Source organism: Myotis myotis, unplaced genomic scaffold (genome assembly GCF_014108235.1).
Source record: "Myotis myotis isolate mMyoMyo1 unplaced genomic scaffold, mMyoMyo1.p scaffold_m19_p_1, whole genome shotgun sequence".
Taxonomy (NCBI): Eukaryota; Metazoa; Chordata; class Mammalia; order Chiroptera; family Vespertilionidae; genus Myotis; species Myotis myotis.
The window spans coordinates 71,536,624-71,549,942 of record NW_023416313.1 but is presented as its reverse complement, the minus strand read 5'-3'; the positions used below and the strand labels follow the sequence as shown (position 1 = coordinate 71,549,942).

General features: G+C 40.6%; 1 protein-coding gene across 6 annotated transcripts in view; it reads right to left on the bottom strand.

Annotated features, from left to right (window-relative positions):
* Window positions 1-12,511, bottom strand: part of NFKB1 (nuclear factor kappa B subunit 1) — a 133,661-nt gene extending 121,150 nt beyond the window's left edge. For 4 of the 6 annotated variants that reach the window (XR_004972901.1, XR_004972905.1, XR_004972906.1 and 1 more), the window contains exon 1: window positions 12,432-12,511. The gene's annotated coding sequence lies outside the window, so the exon portion shown is untranslated. The remainder of the gene's footprint in view (window positions 1-12,431) is intronic. The other 2 variants (XM_036340880.1, XM_036340870.1) reach the window with 1 other exon arrangement.
* Between the last annotated feature and the right edge of the window lie 808 nt (window positions 12,512-13,319).

Genomic DNA, 13,319 nt, shown 5'->3' with positions numbered 1-13,319 from the left:
ATAATAAGGGGCACTCTAAATCCATTTCAATAAAACCAGGTGATTCACCAGCAATGTTTTTGCTTGTTACAAGAAAACTCAAATAATGAACTTATAGAAAGAGAGATTCAAAAAGCAATCACATTTACCATCGCACCAAAAATATTAAGATACCTAGGAATAAACTTAACTAAGGAGATAAAAGACCTGTACGCGGAAAACTACAGGACACTGAAAAAAGAGATAGAGGAAGACATAAACAGATGAAAGAACATACCATGTCCATGGATTGGTAGAATCAACATCATCAAAATGTCCATACTACCCAAAGTAATCTACAGATTCATTGCACTCCCCATTAAAATACCAATGGCATATTTTATAGATCTAGAATGAACTTTCCAAAAATTCACCTGGAATAAAAAAAGACCCCGAATAGATGCAGCGATCCTGAGAAAGAAGAACAAAGTAGGAGGGATCTCAATACCAGATATCAAGCTGTATTACAAAGCCACTGTTCTCAAAACTGCCTGGTACTGGCACAAGAACAGACATATAGATCAATAGAATAGAACAGAAAACCCAGAAATCGACCCAAACCACTATGCTCAATTAATATTTGAAAAAGGAGGCAAGAATATACAATGGAGTCAAGACAGCCTCTTCAATAAATGGTGTTGGGAAAATTGGACAGATACATGCAAAAAATATGAAACTAGACCACTAACTTACACCATACACAAAAATAAACTCAAAATGGATAAAGGACTTAAATATAAGACGGGAAACCATAAAAATACTAGAGGAATCCATAGGCAGCAAAATCTCAGACATATGCCAAAGCAGTTTCTTCACTGATACTGCTCCTAGGGCAATGGAAACTAAAGAGAAAATAAACAAATGGGACTACATCAAAATAAAAAGCTTCTGCACAACAAAAGAAACCATCAACAAAACAAGAAGAAAGCCCACTGCTTGCGAGAACATATTTGCCAATATTATCATTAATAAGGGTTTAATCTCCAACATTTACAGGGAACTCATGCAACTTAACAAAAGGAAGATAAACAACCCAATCAAAAAATGGGCAACGGACCTAAATAGATACTTTTTGAAAAAGGACATACAGAAGGCCGGAAGACATATGAAAACATGCTCAAAGTCACTAATCATCCTAGAGATGCGAATCAAAATGACAATGAGGTACCATCTCACACCTGTCAGAATGGCTATCATCAACAAATCAACAAATGACAAGTGCTGGCGAGGATGGGGAGAAAAAGGAACCCTCGTGCACTGCTGGTGGGAATGCAGACTGGTGCAGCCACTGTGGAGAACAGTATGGGGTTTCTTCAAAAAACTAAAAATGGAACTCCCATTTGACCCAGTGATCCGACTTCTAGGAATATATCCCAAGAAACTAGAAACACCAATTAGAAAGGGTATATGCACCCCTATGTTCATAGCAGCACAATTTACCATAACTAAGATTTGGAAACAGCCTAAGTGCCCATCAGTAGATGAGTGGATTAAAAAAACTGTGGTACATCTACACAATGGAATACCACGCTGCAGTAAAAAAGTTCTTACCATTTGCAACAGCATGGATGGAACTGGAGAGCATTATGCTAAGTGAAATAAGCCAGTCAGAGAAAGATAAATATCACATGATCTCACTCATTTGTGGAATATAATGAACAACATAAACTGAATGAACAAAAACAGATCTAGAGACAGAGAAGCATCGATCAGACCGTCAAACCTCAGAGGGAAGGTAGGGGAGGGTGGGGGTAAAGGGGAGAGATCAATCAAAGGACTTATATGTATGCATATAGGCCTAACCAATGGACACAGACAACAGGGAGGTGAGGGCATGAGTTGGGGGGGGGGGATAATGTGGGGATAAGGACACATATGTATTAACTTAATCATTAAAGAAATTAAAAATACGTATTAAAAAAATAAAAAGCAATTTGGTTCCATTTAAATGCTTTTAACTTGAGATACTTCTGCCAGTGCTGAGAGTTTGTGGTAATTCTGATTGCAGGAAGGCAGTTGAGCCATGACCTACCATTTCCTAGCATCAAATGCAATGCCATAAAGTCAGCAATGAGTCTGTCCTATGCCGTCCCATGTGCTTCTGCACGATGGTCAGCCCTCATGCCCCACAATCAAGCACTTGAGAGCTTCAGGTCAGGCTGTGTGTGAGGATACAGCAGACTTGCATCCGAGGGAAGAGACCAGATTGCAAGCCATAGCAAGTTAGTGTGCTAATCCCCCATACCAACCATGTATGCCAAATTAACCCAAAGAAATCTGTGTTTCAGTAGAGATGACTCCTGCCTACTGTGTGGGTTTCTACGGCTGGCTCTTTTACTAGGTATTTAGGTAGAGATTCTGAACGTTTCCCTTGTAGTGCCAAGTTTTTGATAGAAAAACAAAACAAAAAGGAAGATTGGATGTAGGGTCAGACCTGGATAAAAACACCAACTCAAAACGTATCAGCCACATCACGTTAGGAAGGGATCTAACCCAATAGTCTTCAAAGTATGCTTCAAGATCACACTGATGGCTAATGGAATACATGCTTATGTATTCTTTGTTTAAAAATGTTTATTGAACTCAGCTGGCATGGCTCAGTGGTTGAGCGTTGACCTATAAATCAGGAGGTCACGGTTCAATTCCCAGGCAGGACACATGCCTGGGTTGTGGGCTTAATCCCCAGGGCTGGGGTGTGCAGGAGGCAGCCAATCAATGATTCTCTCTCATCACTGATGTTTCTCTCTCTCTCCCTCTCCTTTCTTCTCTGAAATCAATAAAAATATATTTTTAAGAAATGTTTATTGAATTTATTGGGATGACATTAAAAAAAAGAAAACTCAATACTTTTTTAAAAAGGCAAAAATCTATACTCTGTATAATGCACAATAAAAAAAAATCAAGACATGCAGAGAGGTAGAAAAATATGACTCAAAAAATGACCAAATGCTAAAATTAGCAACCAATGACTTTATTTTAAAAATATTTTATTATTTTTAAGGGAGAGAAGAAGGGAGAGGGAGAGAGAGAAACATAAATATGAGGGCAAAGCATTGACTGGCTGCATCCTGCACACCCCCTACTGGGGATTGAGCCCACAGCCCAGGCAAGTACCCCGACTGGGAATTGAACCAGCAATCTTTTGGTACATGGGATGACGCCCAATCAACTGAGCCACACTGGTCAAGGCACAACCAATGACTTTAAAATTACTAATAGCAATAAGTTTGAGAATGTAAAGGAAAAAATGGACATAATGAATGAACAGATAGGAAATCTCAGCAGAGAAATTAAAACTCTTAAAAAATAAAAAGATCCAATGAAAAATTCTAGACCAAAATGAAATTTCACTAAGTGGACTTATCAGCATATTGAACATTGTAGAATAAAGGATCAATAAACTTGAAGAATGACCAATAAAATGTATCCAAACTGAAGCATGGAGAATAAAGGAAGAAAGAATTAAACCCCTTCAGTGACCTATGAGACAATATCAAGTGGCCTGCAAATTAGAGTCCTACAAGAGAGAGAAGAGACAAATACTGAAGAAATAAACATCAGAAATTTTCCAAATCTGATTTTTTAAAAATCAAACCACAAATACAAGAATCTCAAAGATCCCCATGTTGGATAAAGACAAATAAAACCATGCTTGGTCCATTATAGCCAAACTGTTAAAAACTAATGCTAAAGAAAAAAATCCTAAAAGCATCAAGGGATAGGGGGAATTAAGATAATTATAATGGCTGACTTCTCATTGGAAACAATAATGAAAGTGCTGAAAGGAATAAAAAAGATCAGTGTATGATTTTATATTATATTTGGAAAAAATGTCCTTTAAAATTAAAGGTTAAATTAACATTTGTCAAATAACCAAGAGCTGAGAGAATTCGTCATTAGCAGGTCTGCTAAAACATTTGTTAAAAAGAAAGCTCTTCATGCTAAAAGGACATGATACCAGATAGAAACTTGGACCTACATGAAAGAATGAAAAATGCCAAGATAATGAATATGTAGGTAAGTATAACACTTTTTTTTTCCTTGTTTGCTATTGAAAAAATACAATCTATTTGGGGGTTTATAAGATATACATAAGCAAAATGTATAATAAACAGCACATTGGAAGGGAAGAAGACAAATGCAAGCATAGCATTGTCAAGTTCTTATATTACACCAGAGGCCTGGTGCACCAAGAGTTCCTTATATTTATCACACTGGTAATCAAAAATTGTCTTTGTAATTTCTCACATGCATTTTTCTTAAGTTGATCTATCTACCTCAATATGGTAAGAAAATCTGAAATCTTCCAAATAACACTATTATATCAAAGAAACAATTTTTGGAGGTAGATACTCATTTAATCCAACTCTCCCTTTTTTTTTTAACTTTTGATTTGCACAGCACCCCGTACGTTTGCTGAAATGAATATGTAAATAGACAAAATATCAATAGACTGTGCAAATAAAAACTAAGACAAAGTCCCTGCCCTTGAACATATTTTCTGTCTGGATTGCATAAGAAGTCAAGAGAACATGGATGGGGGGCACACAATTCGTTAAGGGTCGGGCAGGGAGAATGAATAGAGGAGAGAGCAAGAGTGATGCCTGAACCACGCCTGAAGATTGTGCAGTTAGCACTATGGCTAAGAAAGAAGCGCATATGCAGAGGCATTCAAAGTGAGAAAACATGGTGGACAAGGAACTGAAAATTGATGTGGATAGTATGAGAAGGAGGGGGATGGGCGAGGAGCAAGGGTGGGAGGTGAGGTGTGCAGCAATCAGCTTGTGAAGGTAACGAAGAACCATTTCAGAAATATAAAGATCCTGACATGATCAGACTTGGCACTTTAGAAATTTGACCCTTATGCTGGAATAAAGGATGGAATAGAAGTAGGAGATAATGTATTAGGAGACAGTGCAAAAACAGAACTAGAAATTCAATGAGGAAGAAATGAATTCTGGAGATGGGGAGGCGGCTGAGTTGATAGAACTTGGGGCTTGACTGGAGGAGATAAGTGAGTCTGCATGAAGAACAGGTTCCCAGATTTCTGGCGTGGTAAACCTACTGAATGGACCACAGTGGCTAACGACTGCATCCCCTAGTGTGTGGGGGGACCACCTTGGTGTGGGGATGATTAATTGGACATTGGCATACTGATGGGGAAATGTATGTGACAGGTAAGTGCCTCAGCAATAGAAGTATCGTTTTCTGTGGCTTGCCCTAAATGACTGGGCTCCTTCAATAAGCATAGCACAACTGCCCCCTCCCCCCCAATCATCCATTTATTTCAACATAGAATTAAACTACCTCTTTAAACAGCATGGACTATTCTAATAGACTTTCCAAGAGAAAAGGAATACTTTCCCTGCCCATCATGACAAAGAACTTCAGGGTAAATGACCAATAAGGTAATGTTTTAAAATAGTTAGGAAATACTAAAATATTCTAAGGTGTGGTTGTTAAATTCAGTTAAATGTCTAAAACAGGAAATTGGGTAAACACATGGAGAGAAAACAAAGATATTATTTGAAATGAATGTTATGATTTGCATGAGAGCAAGGAAGTATACTTAATTGTTGTCACATACCATGATTCTGATTTCAATTTCCCAGGTCTTCTGAGGTTTGCTTAACCACTTCTAAAGTGTTCTCAGAATGTGGGGGAAATGACCATTGTTTTCAATTAATTAAAAATAGGATAATTCACAGTGAAATGTCTGTACAAACTTTTTTTTCAAGGGCAATCTCTGCTTCTTTCATTATGATCCTCCCATTCTCATCCATGATATACAGAATTTACCCTTTTCTCTGAATTCTGATTCACTGATTATTTTCCTTTTCACATTCGAGTCAATAGTAAAGTTCAAGATCCAATTTTATAGAGAACTTTCCCCCTAAACTTTTATCTGTGCTTTCATTATCTTTTGTTTTGGCCAAATTTTTCAAGACTCATAGGTTTGAAACACACACACACACATAACACTTAACTTATATACATTACTATATATTAGCATGAAAAATAAATGAACTAAAAGAACATAGTATAGGACTTGCTATATTTTTGGCTCATTTTAATCCATCTCCAACATAGAGTATTTTCCCATACCGTCTTGGTTGGCTTGAAATTATGTGAGCACATTTCGGAAAACTAATCTTTTCTACTTCCCAGATATTTTATATTCAGTTTTAATTTTAAATAAACCAGTGGTTTTGTGTATTCCCTTAAGTACTTTCCTAAAATCCAAAAGAACTATAATACATGTTTAATTTATATTCTTTACCTTTTTCATGTTTCTTCTTTTCTACTTTGAATTTCCTCTATATGAACAGCCAACCATACTCTTCCCACCCTTTCACATCTCCATTTTAATTGCATAAGTCATACAGGTGTTTGTATTATATAGACAGCATTACATTAGATGCCGTAAATTGTAAGGAACTCTTTACCTTTGACCTCACCACCACACCTACCTACATTTAAAAGAAAAAGACACAAGTGTATACATCAAGTCTTAATGATCAAACACCAATAAATGGTTAAATCCTGGAAAATAAACTTATACCTAAGTTAAGAACTGGCAGACAAGGAAGTTCTTCAAATATCAATAAGACATGAGTCAAGATTTCATATTAAAACACTTACAAAATAGTCATTCCCTCCATTCCTAATATTCTTGTCTTGGAAGGCATATTTTCTAAGACAATTAAGTAATTTATTTTCACTATTTAAATGGATTGCAGGTTTGGGCACAGAAACAATAGATAAGTAGTTTGATAAGGAAGTCTGTCATAACTTTTAACTTTTTACTTTCATGCTTGATATATATTGGGATTTTTGGAGGTAATGAGGATAAACATATTATAGTATATTTCAATGCCCTGATATTGAAATATACTATAATATATTTAATCCAAATGATAAACAGTAATAAAAACTTTAAAATAATTGCTATTTTGACAAACAAAATTCAGTACAGAAATCAAATTACATTTTAAATGTTAATTAAAAGGTGTGCTTAACTTTATGCAGTTTTATATTTTGAGCCTCATATATCAAAAGTCTAAAATCTAAGAAAAATCCAATAGCTTTATTTTCCACTATAAAATGTATGGCTATTATGGTAAAGGTTAGGACAATGTTCTAACTTTGGGTGTTTGTTTACACTTCTCTTCATGCCACCCAGAGGCTGTCGACTGCACTGATTATGTACCATAACACAGCAAAATTTATTATTCCCTGGGCTCTTCTCATCGGGAAGCTACCGTCGGAATATTTGGAGTATTTTATTGCTTTAACAAGCACTGCTGTCATTCACTTTCAAAGTACTTTTTAATAATGACATCTTTACAGTGTAGTTGTTATGTAAGTAAACATTTAGTTTCTTCCGCAGTTTGTTGACAACAACAAAAATCATTATACATTCATGTATTTATAAACAGTTTTTAAAATTAACTTTTAAAACGTGACTGTAGGTTTAGCAGTGATTGGAAGAGAGGCCAGGGTCAGAACCAGAATGAGGTGGGCAGCAAAGCAAAGTGGACTGAAGTTGGCAGTTTTCCATGAAATGGTTCTTACGCTCCCTGGGGGCACGACACCAGGATGGAGGGTGTTGGCACTGTGCTCTGTTCTAGTCTGGATGGTATATTTCATTTCATACACTGTGTCCACACAGAATAGACAGAGTCAGAGTTTCAAGGACAATTTTCTGAAAATGCTACAACTGAGAAATAACTTAAAAAACCAAAAACTGGTATGATGAGGCACAGGTTTTACAGTCACAAAATCATTAAAGTACAAAAGTGGAAAGTACAGTAAATCTTGCTGTCTGCTAGTTCCCGAGGTTTCCAGCTAATAACTCCCCTCCTACCCCAGTGTTTATATGTGATAAGTTTTTAATGCATATTTGTGTTTACATTTTGATTAATTTAGATAGCTTTAACAATCTTTGGATTACAAGGCAGTGCTTGTTACATTGTTTCCTTTCCTGGAGATACTAGTATTGAAAGTACAATTTCAATGGAGCTCAGAGGAATTCTAGCCTAGTCAAAAAAGTTACTTTTTTTTTTAAACTTGTACAAGCACCTTTTACCATCTCAATTACTTTATTACCTTGTTTGATAAGTGCCTTTAAAACTTTGAAACTAAAAGCCATTTTTTTCCAGTTCATAAACTCCTCTTTCAGAATAAAATGCTTCCCTTTTGGAAGGCCCTGGGTCCTTCTGAATAAATTAGTTGTTCTAGTAAACTTCAAGTGTCCTTTAAATAAGAAAAGAATATCTAGGAAGTAAGAACTAGTTTTTGGCTTCTTTCTTCTCAGAAGGCAAGGCAAAGTGGTATAATTCTTGTTCCTTGCAGAAAACAGTTGCCCCTTTTTAAACAAACAAATCTAAACTTATGTCATTCCTTCATTCAACAAATAGTTACTGATTGCTCAGTGTGTACCAACAAGCACAATGTTCAGTGTCAGATATTTGTCAGTATAGATGTGATCTTTTTAAAACTGGAACTACAGGATTTTTATTCTCTCAGGTAGCTCTTTTTCCTCTCCTTTTTATTATTTTTTTCATATTTGGGCTCTTAAAGAATAAGTTATATAGACTCTTTACAGTCTTCTTTAAAGCTCAATCAGAATTGTTTCATAATTTAAAGAAATGGAATCTATGGATAGTTTAAATTTATTAATATCTGTTAAAAGTACAAATCATAATAAAGCTGGTTATAAGATTTTTGGCCTCATGGTAAAATGTAAATGAAAATAAGCCAATTTGTAATTGGGGAATTAAACCACCCATTTCCTTATTCTAATTTCAAAGCAGGCAACAAATTAAAGCAGATAAAACTTGTTTTACTGATAATTAAATCTAATAATTACTACAGAAAATATGAGAAGAGAATGATTAATGATTTCTTTTTAAAGTTTAAAATATATTATTAATACTCTAAATAAAACAAATCTTTTCAACCATCATTTATACTCTTGAGGATTCTTATAATCTTTAAGAAATCACACCTTATATTACATACTTTGTGTAAAGCTGTTGGCTTTAAATTATTCATAGTGCAGCAATAAGATTTTATTTCACAATTTATTTTCTAAACCATTAGCTGATCTTCAAGGGTAGGTTTATCAATCACATTTGAAAATATTAAAGGTAATTTGTTAATATGCACTCAGGAATACCTTCTTTAACACAGCAGAAACCAAAGGCATAAAGCAATTTCATTATGAAAAAAATACTACTACTTTAAAAAAAAATCTAACAGTGAGGCCCTGGACACTCATTAGTGAACTATCACAAAGATAAGTGTCTTGGTTATGTACTCCAACTATTAACTCTACCAAATTAGCTGGTTTCAATTATTAATCTTTTTTTATTACACACACACACACACACACACACACACACACACACTTGCACAGTCAAGGAGCCAGGACCCTGCCACAAATCCAAACATTCCTCTCTGAGGCTGATTGCCTCTAGTTCTTCAAACCCTCAGGGTCTCCTACGGAGTGGCAGGGTCAGCTCAAAGGGGTATATATGCTTCTGAGGATTTATCCGCTCACCTCTAAGAACACTATAGTGAGTTCAGTATTTATAGTGCAAATGAGATTAACTTCCAGAAAGCAGGGTAAACTGGCTGTGTGGTTTACTGGTCACCCAGAAAGTAGTTGTCAATTAACTCTAATCATACATGTAGACACAGAAGACTTAAAAGTACCCTCCAGCACTAAATTCTATGCTTCCTTCTCTTCTTTCTTCTCTTCTTATAACATATAATAATCATGCCACCTTATAGGATTCATATTATAAACAGAAAACCAATCAAGCAAACAATACAACTTTCCTACTAAGTAAGGTAAACTAATGAGGAATTCTGTGTAGCCATTGATTCTGAGCAACTCCTGCTAATGTGATTCATGACCAACCTGTAGAAGGGCATGATCTCAATATTTACTCTCTTGGTTAAACTACCTGCATTTCCAGAAACACTTCCTACTGCAGTCATCTCTATGCTCAGAACAGGGCATTTACCAATAAGATCTGAAGAAGAAAACAGATGATATTTGACTATCAAAAATCCATATGGAAACTCAGACATTATTTTTTTAATGTATTGTTTTAAAATGTCAACTACTGTTCTTTCTTCTCCCAAGTTCAAACTAATTGAAGGTTATAAAGTAACCACTTCCCCCAGAAGCCAGAACTTTCACCTCTTCTGAAGGGGGGGGGGGGACCTCTCATAAATTAGGTGAGAAGGTCTTGCTGATTGAACGAGAGTCCCAGATTCCTACAACCTCCCATTCCGTATCTACACCTCCTGTCTACCACAATGAGCTTATGAACTTGAGAGTCCCCGAAAGTCGAGTTAACTTACTGTCCATTCTCTGGAAGTCGAAAAGCAGGAGTGAAAACAGCCTGAGTAAATATGAGTTTCTCAAACTAGCTTCAATTTGTTCCAAGGAATGTGACAAGATAAATATGAGGATCAACTAAATCTGAAGTTCTGCCCATTCCAGACTAACTGAGCCTTTACCAACTGCAACTCCGTCATCACAGAGGCTCTTGTCGAAGAGGTAGAAGAAGGAAGTACAAAGATCAAAGCAGTGCTTACAAAGGGGAACAACTATTTTGGTATGTATACTCCACTGTTTACTAACTGGGCTTGAAAAACAGGGGCATTTAGACAACCCGCGTGAATGCCAACTGCAGAACATAAGCTAAAACCGAAATTACAAAATTTAAATGTTCAAATCGCCACCAACCCCTAAGCAGATGATCGTTTCTTCTTTAAAAAGTCTTGCGAACAGGTCCAATCTACACACCAGAAGTCTCCCCTGGTGTTCACGTCTGTCCAGTGGGCTGTGGCCCAGGAAGATATTTTATATAAACAAGCCCCAGAGCAAATTGAGGAGCTGCAGGCCTATCAACAGGGATGAAGAATTTCAGGAGATTCCATTTGTTTTTCTCACTTTACCCACTTAATTACATAATAAATGCAAAAGGCTCCAAGACACAAATCTTTTTATTTCCTGGCTCCTCACGTTCATAAGCCCCCAAAACTAGTTTGCTTTAAATCATTTGCATCATTTACTGAGCGCATACCAGAGTAAAAGGGTTGGCCTCTAGAAAGCACAATACTGAAATCAAGAAAACAACATACAGCAAGGAAGGGCTTTCTGTTAACCAAGTGTCCTTTTTTGAAGTCTGAACAAACATTAGTGCAACTTAAAGTACTAAAGAACATTCAATGAAGGTATTTTGCTAGAAAAATAAGCACTGAAAACATCTGGATCCCAAGTTTTTAAGTGTTTACCAAAGATCACCAGTTTGTAGCAGGACATTTGTATGCCCGAGCTATTAAGTGTTTCAGTAATATCAGTCATTTTCTTAGATCATGGGCTTCCTAACAAAACCCTTAAGTTAAATATACCTATTTAATAAGCTGCAATGTGGAAAAACCCTACTTAACAAGTCCATGAAAACATCTCAAATCTTGACAGTCAGATCCTGTATCATTAAGTCCCACTTAGGTTTCAGGATAGACCCATAACTCAGGGCAAACATCCCCACCGGCATTTGTTTTTGAAGACCACGAGAAAACGTGCATTGAGGCAAGGCTTTGTTTCGATCATTTCGTGGTAGGGGTCATGCACAATACATGGTGCCCGTGGCTCAAGGGTTTTACATAACCAGAGCGTCTAAAAAGTACTCTAAGTAGGTAATTTCTTTTCCCTCTTAAATGCCAGGCCCTGTAGGATCAGTATCAAGCCCTCCTTCTTTTGAAAGTGAATGTACAGGACCTATACTCGGTGAATCTATTATGTCCTGGGTGTGTGTGTGTGTGTAGGGGGGGAGGGGGTGCAGGGGGTGGGATTGGGGGGCTTTTTTTCGAAGTAGGAGACGAAGGAATAAGACTGTCCCTTTCCATTTGGGGGAGCTGGGGAGGGCTTCCCCAGCCCTGGGGACTGCCTGCACTTCTGCTTTCATTTCATGGAACGCCCTTAGGCGAAATCTGGTTCAGCACTGCACCAACCACCATCCCCACTCTCCTCGGAGCCCCCGCGCACCCCAACCCCCAGGCCGTCCCCCGGCAGGGGTGGGGGTGGGAACTGGAAAAAAAGTTTGCGCGAGTTGCCCTCCGGGTCCCGCTCCCGCCCGGCGGAGGGAGGTGAAGAGAAAGGACAGCTGGGCAGCCGCGGCCTCGGTCGCCCGCCCCGCCGCGTCCGGATGAGCCTGGCCCCGGTCGCCCATGCCAAGCGCCTCTCCACTCCTGTCAACCTCCTCCCACGGTGCTGCCCAGCAGTTAGCGCGGGAACGAGGAAGTCCGCGGGGCCGTGGGGTGCGGGGCGGAAGGTGGCGGGACTCGGGGCGCAGGTCCCGGCGGGGCCACTCTCGCCCGAATCTGCTTACCCTGGTGGCGCGGCTGCGCGCGGCCTCCCCGCGCCTGGGGCTCCCCTCCGGGCGGCGCGGGCCTGGGGCCGGGAAGGCGGCGGCGGCGGGGCCGGAGCGGGGCCGGGTGCGGGCGGCTCGGGGCCGGGAAGACGGCGGCGCGCGGTCTCGCGGGGCCGGTCAGCGCCGCGCCATGTCGCAGCGCGGGCGGAGGGAGGCGCGGGGCGCGCGGTGGCCGGGCCGCGGCGGCGCCGCCTTCCCGGCCGCGGCGGCTCTGGCCTGGGCGGCGCGGGGCGCGGGGCGCGGAGCGGGGCCGGGCGCGAGCCGAGGGCGGCGGCGGCGAGAGGCGCGAGGCCGGGCCGGGCAGGGGAAGCTGTCAGCGCGCCGCCGGGCGCTCCGGTGGCGAAACCTCCTCTTCCTGCCCCGGCCCGCGGCGCACTTCTCTGCCTTTCTCTCTTGCTCACTCTCTCACTTCCTGGCTGGAAATTCCCACTGACGTCGAGAGAGCAGACAGACGGACGGACACACGCGCGCACGCCGCGGGGGCGGGAGGTGGGGTCGCCGCCGGGGGTGGGGAAAGCCCGCGCTTCGGGGGCGCCCTGCGCCCCGGGCCCCGCGCCCAGCTGGGCTCCGCTACCCCCGGGCGCTGCGGGGAGGAGGCCGGGGAGCGCGCGGACGGCGGCCGGGACGCCAGGGGGCCCCGCGGAGCCCCGTGTCCCGGGCGGCGCTCCCGGAGCCCCGGGGGCAGGAGCGGACGGGGACGCCCCCTGAAGCGCCCGCGGGGCCAGGTCGTCCCGGGTTGCGGGCTGCGCGGAGGCGGCGGTCGGGCGGTCCGGGGCCCCTGGGGAGGGGATGTTGGCTCGGCCTGGCGCCAGGCATGTCGTGTAGAAACATCAATCGCATCTCCGT